Below are 13,724 nucleotides of genomic sequence, written 5' to 3' on the forward strand. Positions count from 1 at the left end.
ATAATTTTTTAACAAAACGTAACACAGAAAATAGACCTCTCAAGAATAAAAGATATTGCTACTGTAAGGCAGAGGGAGAAACAGAAAAAAATAAGTCCTTAAAAACACCACTGGTTCCACAGCTGCTACAATTATGTGGATTCAGTAATGGAAATACGGCTCTGTTTTTGTGACAGGAAAATATTGCCTGGGTAAAACCCACGAAAAGCCTGCTGTAATATGTGAACTGCACAACATTATGCTTTTGTTAGGAAATAAGTCATTGAGGAACCTACAGTACACACCTTTCTGCGTCCAATAGACTAAATAGGGAAAGAAGTCCCATCATGTTGTCTGTTTGATTTATGATGTGCCTAAATCTTGAGGGAAAAAAATTCTGCGTATCAAACCTCTGTTCAAAACAGTGTTGCATAGAAAGATAACTGAGACTGACAGGGATGTCTGTTGGTCCAAGAAAGCTGGAACAGATGTGATAAGCACTGCTCTTCTCTTGTTTCTACTGCTTTTGACTTAAAACTATTAAAAGGGAGGGGCAAAAGCAAATCTAATTCAAAGATGAGACACAAAAATAATATCCACAGTGAACTTTTAATACACCGCTGCCTTGGTAATAAGATGGTCTCCAAATACAGTGAATTTCATGCTGATACTTTGATTAGAAAAACACATTAGGAGCTCATTATTTCTAAGCCCTAAGCACGATTTTTTAACACTGCTAGTTAAATTGTGCACCAGCTCTTGTCTGCATAGGCTAGTCAAGACTTTTTTTTTTTTTTTCTTTCAGGAAGAGGGTCACCATTACAAAATTCTATAAAAAATATTTTAATTTCAGCTTCAAAGCATGAATACTTCCTATTCCTGAAGATGTACACAGTACATCACCGTAGAGAGGCCTTCCCTGCTTTTGTCATGCTTGACAAAATATTGCTTATTCGGGATATCTTTTTATACCAAACACATCTAACCATAACTGAAGAAAATACTCCACTACCGGATAGAGACTATCTTTCTTTAACTGGTTGCTGTGATAGCTGGATACTATGATGACAGGGACTTTATAAATAGGCATAGATCTCCCTGCCCCTATCATGCCATTTATCACTGTGTTTGGAAGATCTTCTAATTACTCTGCCAATGTAGGTGGTCGCAGTAGCTGAAGGAGTTGCTTTAGGTATACTGCCAAATATCTAATTTGTCTTGTCATCCTTCACATTAAGTGCCTATTTCTTGTAGGGTCATTTCTCTGTGCTCATTATTCCTTGATAGCTCTGTTACCTTTGACACCATAGGCCACTTACTACTCCACAAGAAACTCCCACCCTTAGGTTTATGTGACACAAACTTATTGTTTCTTCAGCTGGCTGACAGCATTAGAGAGTTAGTGCTGATAGATCCTCTATTTCTGCCCCATCTCTGCTGGCACCTCTCAAGGCTCTGTCATCGTTCCCTTTTCCCTCTTCCCAGTCACTGCCTGGGTGTCTTTGCCAGCTGTCCTGGACCCACTTACTTCCCAGCGTTCATGACTCTTAAATCTGCTCTTCTGACTGTCCAGCCTTGCTTCTGTGGTATCTTGTGCTGGACTCCCCATGGCTTCCTTAGATGTTGCATGCCTAAGGATGAATGTGCAGCCGTATCCATGGCAGCTGTTCTCCTTACCACCAGCTTATGCACATCTCATAGTTATTTTGACTACTCCTTCAGTTCTACCTCCTTGCAATCATTTCCTTCTAAAATATTGTTACCTCCCATCACTGTTCTCCCATTTCCTCTGCCTAAATTTTACCCCAGTTCTTTCTCAATGGACTGAATTGAACTTTCTCTGAACTTTATTCTCCTTTGGCATTGTCTCCTGTTCTATTTGTTATAAAACTTGTTCATCAAGGCTATTCCTTATCTCCTTTCAAAATCAGCAAATTTAGCACATGTGTATGCTAAAGTCTTTTGAGTCTAAATCTGAAAAAAATGTAGAAGAGTTTATTAGTTCAGAATATAGTATACTTTTAAGCCATTATGGTCAAAATGTTTGACACAATGAATACTTGTAACACTATCAAAAATATTTCCTTTATACCATGGTGGTAAACTGTATCTCTGTGATAGTACTGTTCATATCTTCATGAACGTGATATCAGATTTTCTACTGCAATGTGTTTTACAACAATTTCTAATTCTTTTCATCTGGAACTTACAGCTCTAGCAACCAAGTAACTTGGGAATGTCATCTTCCCGTCTGAAGTTTCAGCAAAGCTGATACCTCTATTTAGCCCCCCCAAACTGATGAGAGAGCAGAGATGAATTTTGAACCTGTGTCGCATACTGTAGACAAATGTTCTCATAGGCCACATCTCACTACTCTTTCAGCCTCTGTGATGGTAGATATAGGACAACATTTTATTTTGCAAATGGTAACAGTCATGACATAAGATAGGCAGAAAAAACTTTTTAATCCTCTCTTATGTAAGTATATGGCTGCACAGGAATGGAAACAGTTCAATAAGTGGCTTATCTGACAAACAACAAGGGCATCTAGGCATGTAAGAGGGAGTTTTGTAATTGGTGATGCTGAGTAAATGTTAGGTCATTTTAAGCAAATTGAGTCAGATTTGAATCATCATCCTAGCAGTTCATTCAGCAAAGAGCTGACCTGCTTTGCAGGTGTGAAATACTGAAAGTCTACTGGTGACTGCTCAGAGATTTTAAACAGTGGTACTGCGGTGTATTTTCCACTTTCCTCTGGTTTTGCTTTCATATTACAAGCTGCGCTGCAAAGTTAAACACTGAAGATCAGTCAAGAGGGGTCATGAGAAATAGTGAAAATTTCCCAAGAACAGCATTTTCAAATTGTTGTTCTGAGAGTGACAACTTTGTAGCACCTAATGTCTGCAGGACAAGCAGATTTGTAAGTATCAAAGCAAACATTATCAATGAACTACTTGGCATATTAATAAGAGAAAGAATGGGGGGAAACCCTGGATGTAATGTAATAAACCAGTTTATTACAACTCTGCAGCTTTTATCTGCTTAGAGTCTTAACTGGAAAGTGTTCCAGGCACGGCTACTGACATCCAGGACCATGAATATTCAGAAGAGATGAGCAGCAGCCCTTTATCCAGGCATGGATAAAGAGACTGACTTCAAGCTCTGACTGTGCAGGAATCTGTAGTAAAGCTTGCAACTGTAAAAGAAAAACCACCTTTAAATTTCCATCAATAAGTGCCAGCATGGAGTGTTAATTTATAGGGGAAGTTGAACTGTGTCCCTCCATGACAACCTGACTGTCATTTTTCTGTATAAAGCACCTTCTGCTCTCCCTACCTTAGAGTGTCTTTAGAAATGCACCAGGCTTTTTAAGATGCTACTACTAACAAACTTTGGACCTAGCCCAACCTGAGTTCATCTGCATTAACTATCTAATCTGAGAGATGGTTCTATCTCCCTTGCTTACTCTGCCCTTAGTATACTAACAAAAATGGTAGTATATGGTATTTGCTATGAAAATGTTTGTTCACTGCTAATGTCTTCTTTTAAGGAGAGATGGGCTATTCCTTACCAATACAGCTGGCAATACCAGATTATTTCACCCAGATTTGTGAGAACAAGAAACCCATACACGGTGTCCAATACATAAAATGAAAATGTTGAGTCTTGCTTTTCATACTGATTTTACAGAAGTCATTGCACATCAACATTTGCACTTACCTAATTTTACAGTGAGTACAGTTACTAAGTTGCAGGCATCGAGGTATTTTTTTCCTATTGGATTGCCATAAATGCTCTTGTTCATCATCAACCAAGCTCATTTTTTCTGAATAAAAGGAAGACTTGTACGTTTGTACTATGCAATCAATACTTATTCAAAAAATGAGATTCCTCATAGACCACAAAGTGAAAACTATGAAATACATGTCTCTGAAAAGTTCTGGAATTGACATATTACAGTATGCAGAATCTGTCTCACTACCAAAAAGCATTCAATGATGCAAATGAAATGTACAGGCAAATTATATATATGGATTTAAATAGATGTTTAATAATCAAGAGAATAAAAAAGAACATTAATTTAATACCATGTGTATTACTATGCCTCATACCTCGACAGAGTTAGCAAATGTGACAGAAACACAAAGGGGAAAAAATTGACTTGAACAATGGTATGAGATTAGAGAGAGGCTTAGATTTCAACAGCATAAACTAAAAAAGCACACGAGAAAGACCAAAAAAGGAAAGAAAAATTCCAGCAATATAAGTGACAATCTGGGTTGCTAACACAGAAGTATGACATAAAGACAGCTATATGGCATCACGATTGTCACACTTTACAGAAGTCTTAATATTTGAATTATGTTTCTCTGTGTGGAAATATGCAGAAAGAATCAGGAAATACTGTCAAAAAATACCTAAAGAAGATTTCAAAATCTGTACATCTAAGGCGATTCAAAAGATATCCATTCCCTTTGGTGAATGATGAAGGGACTTAGGACCTCCTACTAAATGGAGTGTATATTCACGTGTAATTACATTTTGGTCACATTGATGTTAACAGCAAACCTCCCACTGACTCTGGAATCCTGAATTTCACCTACGTGGCATGTTGAGACATCTTCAGACCACAATTCATGCCTAACAATACTACTCACAAAAATGATCAATACACACTCAGGTAAATTAGAAAATCTTGTCCCAGCTATACTGATACCATCCTAATGGAGACTTCAAGGTTGTATTGGTGTAACAGAAGGACAGATTTACCACGTCATGCTTACATACCTAACCGACATTACACAAACCACACTCTAATCAAATATGTCTGAACTGACATAAAAGCTGGGTTTCAGATCCTATTTCCAATTTCTCATTGTAAAAGAAAAAATTTAAATTTGAGTGTGATCTTTCCTCATCACCAATCAAACGTATACTTTCTTTCTCAAAGCAAGGTAGGGGCAGGAGGAGGAGAAGCAGTGTTAACAGTCCAGCAACACACACTGGCTTCCCCAGAAGAGATGGATGAAGACAAGAAGAAAAACATTTTTGGTACAGAAACAGATTTGTGTTTAAAGCCTCTAAGGAATTATTAAAACCCTAATGAATGTTTTTAATTAACATTCACAGTGTCCTTTTAAGTGAAATCATTTAGGAGTTGCAGTGGAAACCTGTTAAACAAATTGCTAGCTGGGAAAAAAATCCAACTCTGCCTGTTAATAGCTCTTCTGTTTCAAATGGCTCCACACAACCCACTCGGCATACCTGGAAACTGAGAGTAGAAGATTTAACCAGTATTTCGGTATGTTTAAAGAGGAGGCGCGGGCTAAATTTACACCCAGATGGTGCAAACTGGTGGCTGCAGTGCAGATATGCCAGGCCACACTAGCAAATAGATGTCTCTGCAGCCTGGACTAGTAAAGAGAATAGATACTTTAAATAGATCATTTTCTTTAATAGATCAATATTCTGTTGTTTTACAGATTCAGGTACACACAGTGGTTTGGCTGGTAAAAAAATCAATGCACAGATACAGTGTCATTTTTGCAGCTGGGACCAGTGCAAGGGAGCAGATTGCTGTAGCAGAGTCTCTCCTTCAGCTCATCTCCAGCCAGCCCTCTGCTCCTCTAAAATCTCCCGCAGTTCGTCAAATTCTGCAGGACTAGCAAAGTATTCACTGCTCCACAAAGTGAACCGCTTCCTACCCCTGGAAAGAAAAAAAGGTCACCTCTGGACCAGGGCTGTGGTTATTACTGGTAGGGGGCAAAAGGCTTGGTTTCACAATGTCTAGCTTGCTTTCTTTTCTGAAATCTTTTACATAACTATAGCAACCATGCAGCATATTCATACTTCCAGCTATCCGTGACAAAGAGGGATGTCTCCTGTGTTAGAACACGGTTTGCCTTTGTTGCACGCAGAACTGATGCTATCCTACAGTATATTTTGTGTGTAATTTATAAACATTGCTTATAAATTAATAAAACTAAGGTTCTGGAAAACCTTTTTGTTTAAGTAAAGACATTTTTCATATCATATTAATCTTCTCTGTTACAACTTTCAAACAGGTGCACACGCTTTTCTTATTTAAAAGCAATAGATTAAGACTGAGAGAATTAATATGGACTTTTCCATGACTAAAACTGACTATGGAAAGGATGTAGCAGAACACTGCCACCTCCAGTTACAGATCATGCACAGAATATACTGTCTATATTATTCAGACATTTACTCAGAGTAAATGAAAAACAGGCATGAGCTCCAACTGACTGCCAGTGAAGAGGCACATACACATTTGAGCCTTTGATCACAGCTGTCTTTTAAAAAAATAATAACAAAACCTGATACCACAGAAACAAATAAACCATCACTCCCCACATACTAGTAACAGCATGCTGCCATGTTAGCAAAGTTCTTATGACTAGGGACTGTTCGATTAATGACTCTAACCTCTAACTTCAATGCTTTCCCTACTCAGCTTACATTCGGTATAAGAAAAGGGAATCTACCTTCCCATTTTCCGTATGTCCTTGCTGTCTAGTTGTCTAGGATGAACTACTTCTTGAATACTTATAAAATTCTGGGGGATAGGCCCGTGACCCACACAAAACATAGGTGGTGGATTAGACTGAAAGATTGCACTGATGTGGGGCACTTTTTTGCCAGTGTGAAGAGATAAGCGTTATCCAAACACATATAAAACAAGGAGGCAGAGTTGCAGCTGGTGAAATAAAGAGGATGACTATAGCTGCTGCTACTACTATATGGGTGGTGAAAAGAGATGAGATAATACCAGTACAACATGCAGAAGGGTGAGAATTCATCTCCTGAGATCCAGGGGAATAAAATCCCATAAAGCTCCTGTACCTAATATTTCATTATGGCTAGAGCAGAGTTTCCAACTTTTATGTAGCCGAGGTTAATTGCTGCCACACTCTCCTTCTCCTTACCTCTCCTTTCTGTCTAACCTGCCTTGACCACACTCCTGAGACTTTTGTCTTCCTGCTTCAGTCACTAAGCCATGTGACATACAACTTTGCTTTCCACATAGGACTGACATGTTTTTCCTCTGTCCCTTCCCCAGCCTTAGACCTGAGACTGCTCCTTGTCTTTTCCTTGGCTGAAATTGCATTGGAGTTTACTTGAAACACGTATTGCCTGTCAGATCAGCAATCACAACTGTGTAACACTTGTTATTACTACGGTCTCATGTTCTGGGTATGATTTGTTTGGAGAGACAGTGAGAAATTGAATGAAGCTGAAAGAAAAACAAAAGCAATCGAGAGGGAAAAAATGAATTATGAGTTAAGACCAAGAGAAAAGATAAATATGCATGGCCTGGCTAAGTAATGTCTACGGCTGGAGGAGAGGAAACACGGTTACCGACAGTTGTATGAATAAACACAAAAGAAAGAAATTATCAAGCAGGGCACTGGGAAACAGTAGAAATAATGGGAAGAAAAGAAGGAAGCATATTGGGATTAAATGACATATATTAGACAGGGGAATTGCTTTCCAAGTCTGAGTCCTCCAATAACATTAACATTCCACTTTTAAAACAATTTGTGGAATATAATTAACCTTTTAAAAAATCTTTGTCTTTAAAGATAAAGCCATTACCATTTCACACCTATATATGATTACATCATTTAAAAACCTATCACTGCCTGCATAAATGATAATAATTCTCAGAGAGGAGAACAAGTGAGAACAACCAATGAGCATTAGTATGGAACGTGTTTCCCTGTTTTTCTGGACAAATCTTGGGTGGTTTTCTCATTGAAAATAAGCATACTTTAAATGCAATTATGGTGCGAGAAGGGTAGAATTCTTTCAGCCAGAAAAAAAAACAGTATGAAAAGATGAAAGTGGGTAAAGTATAAATATTCAAATTAAAAATCTCCCCAAAGAAACAGCTTGACTTTTCTTTACAAAATGAGGTATGTATTTTCAAATTGTCCTGACTTCAAAAATGATAATAATTTAAAATAATCTAAATACTAAAATTATATACTCTGGACCAATCCATTCCTTTGTTTGGTTGGTTGGTTTAGATTTGTCTTTAGGCCAATACAATAATTATTTATATAGATCTACTTCCACAAAAGCAGTGACTAATATTCCAAGGGTACACCTAACACCAGCTTGCTTTTCATGATGTGTGGACAGTCATTGTAGTCAGCACTTTTAAATTTATAGAATTAAAACCCGAGAGATCATAAGATCATCTAGATTTATCCTCAGTGAATCACAGGCTCTTAAATTTCACTAGTTTCCCTGGAATGTATCTGAAACTCATGTTTGGCTAAGGCACATCTTCCAAACTACACTCAGCACTGATATGAAGGCAGGAGGTGCAGAATCCAGTCCTTCTGATAATTTGTGCCAAAATTTAATCGCTTCCACTCTTAAAAAATGTCTCTGATTCCTCATCTGAATTTGTCTGGCGTCCAGCCATTGGCTCTTTTTATGCTTTTCTCCACCAGACTAAAGAGCCCTTTAGTACCTAGTATATTTTCCCCATGAAGGTAACTGTACACTGTAATCAAGTCACCTCTCAATCTTCTCTTTGATAAGCTAGACAGATTGAGCTCTTTTAGAGTCCCACAGTAAGGCGTTTTCTCCAGCCCTCAAATCATTTTTGCGGCTCTGTCTTGAACCCTCTCCCGTTTTTCACTGTCCTTTTAAAAAAGTGGACACTAGCACTGATGAAATATTCCAGTAGCTGTCTCACCAGTTCCTTATGCTCTTCGCTGTACTTATTCATCCTCTGAAGAAAGGCAGAGCTAGTCAGAAAGCACCATCTGGTGAGGAAGTCTGACTGGTAGGGGGCAGATTTAAATACTTAAAGAGTAGCAGAGGGGAGGGTGGAATGGGCAGAGGACGTTTAAAGACTGACTTGCTAGACTATGATCATTTTTAGTTTCCCCAGGAGGTTAGTGAATTCTTCTCCCTTAGACTGCTATTGCCTGTGTTTAGAAAGGTGAATAGCAGCAGACTATAAAATATGGAAAATGAAAATTTCATTGGGATTACACATGGATGAGGAGAATCTGCATCTGCCTGCTGGAAAACACAGGACTAATGGGGGTAAGGCATGCAGGGAATAAAAAAGAAGAGAAATGTCGTGATAGTCAAATAAGAACAGAAAAAATCCACAACAGTCAAAAGAATACAAATGGAAAGGGGATTTCATGACTCTAACTGATGTTGTAGCCTATATTAAAAAAACATGGAATTACTGAAGTCTCAGGATGCAGGTCCAGTATTCAAGCCAATGCCCACCCTGCAGAGCCAACACCTGAGAGAGGACACTGATGATTTTGCCCCACTCTGGCTCTGCAAATTGTATTTCTTAGTGAAAGATCCTTTTTTAGAAGCTTATAAAGATGTTAAGTAAAGGGCAGGATGCTGAACCTGGGAACTGTTTACTTATGCACCCAGCTGATCATAACTGCTGGGGCAGCTCATGAGAAAAAGACTGCCAGACAAGCATAAAGCTGGTTGCTGAGATCAGAGGCGACAGTCTGAGTTGCAGATATAAAAGGCATGCAAGTCCAAGACAGCTTTCGAATGACTTTCAGAAGCTGTGGAAGCTAAAAGCACTCTCTTCCCCCCTTCTGCAAGGACTAAAGCATTTGTCTCTGGCTCTACATTACACCATGCTTATTCATTCCTTTATGATCTTTAGATTGGATTTCTACAATGCACGGTGACTGAGGAATAAACTTGAAAAGTGCATGGCAGCTTCAGTTATTACAGCAGGAGGCTACTTACTACTGTGAAGGTATTAGCCCAAGCAGAAAATATACTGCATGAGCTCTTCACTGTAAGTAAGTGCTGACCCTGTATTCACAGTAGCATGAGCATTGTTTTGCCTTTTTTTTTTTTTAATCATCCAAGTAATCAATAAAAATTCATTATAAAGGACACACAGTATTTAAAAACATGTGATTTTGAACACTCTTGGTAAACTTCTGCTTCATATAATTTTTTACACTTCCAAGAAAGGACAGTGTGAAGTACTATTGTTAGGTTTTGACCATCTGACTTTTTTTTTAGAAACATTCAAATACCTAAGGCACGTATGGACTACAGTTGATCCTTTCTGAAAAATCGAAGCTTTTCTTTGTTGCTTAAGCCCTTTACTAAAGCTCCCATAGCCCCTGCTAATATCCATATAAACTTTACCATTCCATACCAACGTTGCCTGAATTCCAATAAATTAGACAACACAAAGAACATCAACAGCAAAAATTACACTTTAGCTGAGGAGACGGGAATTCAAAAGTCTTTGCTATGCCTAACCCATTGGTGTTACCAAGGGAATACAAACAAAGGAAGGCTAACATGGAAGTATCTCAAAGGCTTCTTGATAACTGAAACACAGACAAGATAGGGTGTGGGATGCAGGAGAAGGAACTTTTCCAGACATTCTGCCCTTGTTTTGCAAACAGCCATTGCAGGGGCATTTTCTTCTTTCCTTTAATTGGCAACTAACCCCTTGAGCCCAACAGTAGCAAATACTTGTCATATAAGTCCATTTCACTCCAGATTTTATCGCCCATGCAAGACGGTTAAAAAAGCCCTATATTCTGATGCTCCCAAGTCACTTTTACACTGTGTAAATGTGCCAGGATGCACAATTTGACAGTGGCACACAAAATTGGTATAAATATTAGGCAGGTCCTTCCTTTCAGCTGCTAAGTTTCCAAAATAAAACAGTGACACCAATAGAGGGTTCCTTCTCTCAGGGAATAACAAGGAAAATACATTTAACTGTTACATTATTGTAAGAAAATTAAATGCAAAAGCAAATTCTTTTCAAGCATTCATGAACATGATAACATTAATTCTCCTTTTGAGAACTGCATTTTCTTACATTTACTTCTTTCAGAAGATAAATTGTTAGGGAAGTTTAGAAAACTTCAGGTATCTGGTCTTTTTTTACTCTAGCATGAAGAAGTAAAAGCAATGGGTTTTTTCCAATTTATGTATTCTAAATTGTGTTGTATCCAGATAGATGCAGCATTCTAATAGAGGAATAATGCCTTGTACTTATTTTACTATTTGGTGGTTTGATTTTTCACTTCCCAGGAATATAATCATCCACCTTTTTTCTAGGCAAATTTTTCCACCATGTACTAGAATTATTAACTCCTCAAAAATCTTCTGTTCAAACATCAGACTTGCCTCACTAAGGATAAGTGTCTTTAATATATTTGAAATAGTAACATTTTGTATTTAATTTCCAGCTACTATGTATACCATGCATTCATGTACAGCTTCATATTCTCTGATATGAATGTTTATTTCAAAATGTGTTTGTTAGCAGCAGAAATGTGACATTGCACATACAGAGTCAGAACAGGAGAGCAGAAAAATCCAGGTACTATTCCCATTATTACCCCATCTGCTTTTTGACCTTAGCTAAATTACACTGAACTTGTGCTACCTCAATTTCCCTACTTTAAAATTGAGAACGAGACACTTCACTCCCTGTGTAATGAAGCTAAGTATTTCTTTATATAAAAATGGGAGATCCCTTAGCAAAATGGATTCAATGCAAATAAACTAATGCAATGTTATGGTTGAGAATCTGAACAGAGAGCTATCAAAAAAATGCAAAGGCAAACTCCCACAGCAATTATAAAGTAGGTCATATTGAATGTATGTGTTAATGCATTGAAGGAACATATACTTGCTTAGTAAAAATTGCAGTGGCTTTAAACACCCAGACATATGTGAGTTCAAATTCAATGTACTGTTATAGCCTGAAAGTTGCATTTTCATTTAAGAAGACTTTATAACAGATAATGCATTGTTTGCATTTTATCCAATCATTTCTGATACTCTGCTCTATTGATCAATATGGTTTCTTTCCTTTTATTTTGACATTGTAGCAGCATATACGTAGAACTGCAATGACACTGCTTCATTTGACATTGTAATATTCCCTGTACAGCTGCATTTACATCATTTTCAGCCCTTTAGAATGACAATAACTCCCATGAAATCAGATGATCAGCTATTATTTCCACAGAAACATCATGAAAAATAACTAGTTTGGAAGCTGGATGCAATATATTAGCTATCCAAGCACTTCAAAACATAGATTTTTTTTTTTTTTTTTAATATAGTAGACCCTAACTAAGGTTCTCTTCTCATTCATTCTCCTATTTGCACTGCTAAAAATGTGTCTTGGAAAAGATCCATTTTTCAGTAACTGTCAAATGAACATATGGACAATCATGTCATAGGTCCATCTACTTAAATGGTCAACAGCAGTTATTTAGACAGAAAAATGAGAAGCAGGGCATGAATATATCCCATGGAAAACACTGAGGAATCATCACTTACAAACATACTGAGATGAAAGTTGTACCAGCACTACTACATTTAATAGCTTTCTCAATAATTTTCTAATACCTTTCGAACAAATTTTCATAATATTTTTGGTAACAAGCTCTGCTCTAAGAAGAAATATGTTTCCTGTTGTATGTATAAAAATGCAGAATCTCATTTTCTAGAATAGAAATCTGTGACTAAGTGACAGGTATCTAAACAAAGATGTTTATTCCAATAAACTGGACTTGTCTCTCAACTCCAGGAAAGATGTATGCCCATATGGAAAAGCTTAGCCAAACTGTATGATATATTAACTTAGTTTCTGTTATGAGCAATCCTGTATATAATCCTAGGAAAAGCATTTAGAATGCACTTAATGGGCCTGGGTTATTTAAAACCAAATTATCTTGAAAAAGGGGAGATTTAAATTAAAAACTGTCTCAAAGACACAACACTAGCACAGTATTTCTTTATGATGTGCCTCTGTGGATTCAGTACATTTTCTCCTGAAAGGTAACTCCAAATGAAGCATGTGGCTTAGAACTGATATCAAACCCAGTGATGTCACGTGCAATCCACATCTGACTAATTTAAACTCACAATTTTCATAAAAGTCTGTTTATTCATCATAAAGGCCAAAATCCCTCCTTTTTATTTGTGAGGGTTTTTTTCAGTGGAGTTGCCATTATCTTTCAACTTGGACAATAAAAAAGCAGAATCAAAAAACTACAGTAGCTACTTCTGATGTGGGGATTATGTTGTATATGTACAAATCATTGCTGAGGGAAATCTTTAATGTGCAGGTGAGTAATAGTTGCCTCTAACTTTCTGGCCACATAGATATGATTTGGAGATTAGAGACTGGTTAGTTGTTGAGATCCCCAGTCTTTGCTTGCACAACTGAGGCAACCAGCAGCAAAGCTGAAGACTCCTGAATTTTGCTTTAACAATGCTGTAGTACTTCTATCTAAGCAAAGCAAATCCTCTGTCAAAAGTACAAAAGTAATACCCCAAAGGGGTTCTAGTAGCTATCCAGCAGCAGTCCAACATCCACAGTGCCTAAATATTTAGGTTATCCTCTCTGGGGTAGCTAGTAGTCATAAAACTCCCCCACAGTACCTCTCCTCTACAGAGCAAGAACTATTCTTGTGCTGCAGTCGCTAACGCTTTTGAAAACTAACAGTTCACTGGGGGCTGGGGTCTAGTTACTTTTGAATCAAAGCACATCCCAGGTACTGCGTGAGGATGTGAAATACTGGGTACATCCAGATTCCCAACAACTTGAACAAACTGCTGCACCATTCAGTCTAGCTACCCTCTTTCGAACACTGCACACAAAGCTCCCGTGTCTTCTGCAGCCCTTTCCCCAGGGACCATCTGATCGGCCCATAGACACCTAG

Source organism: Haliaeetus albicilla, chromosome 1 (assembly GCF_947461875.1).
Source record: "Haliaeetus albicilla chromosome 1, bHalAlb1.1, whole genome shotgun sequence".
In the NCBI taxonomy this organism is placed as follows: domain Eukaryota; kingdom Metazoa; phylum Chordata; class Aves; order Accipitriformes; family Accipitridae; genus Haliaeetus; species Haliaeetus albicilla.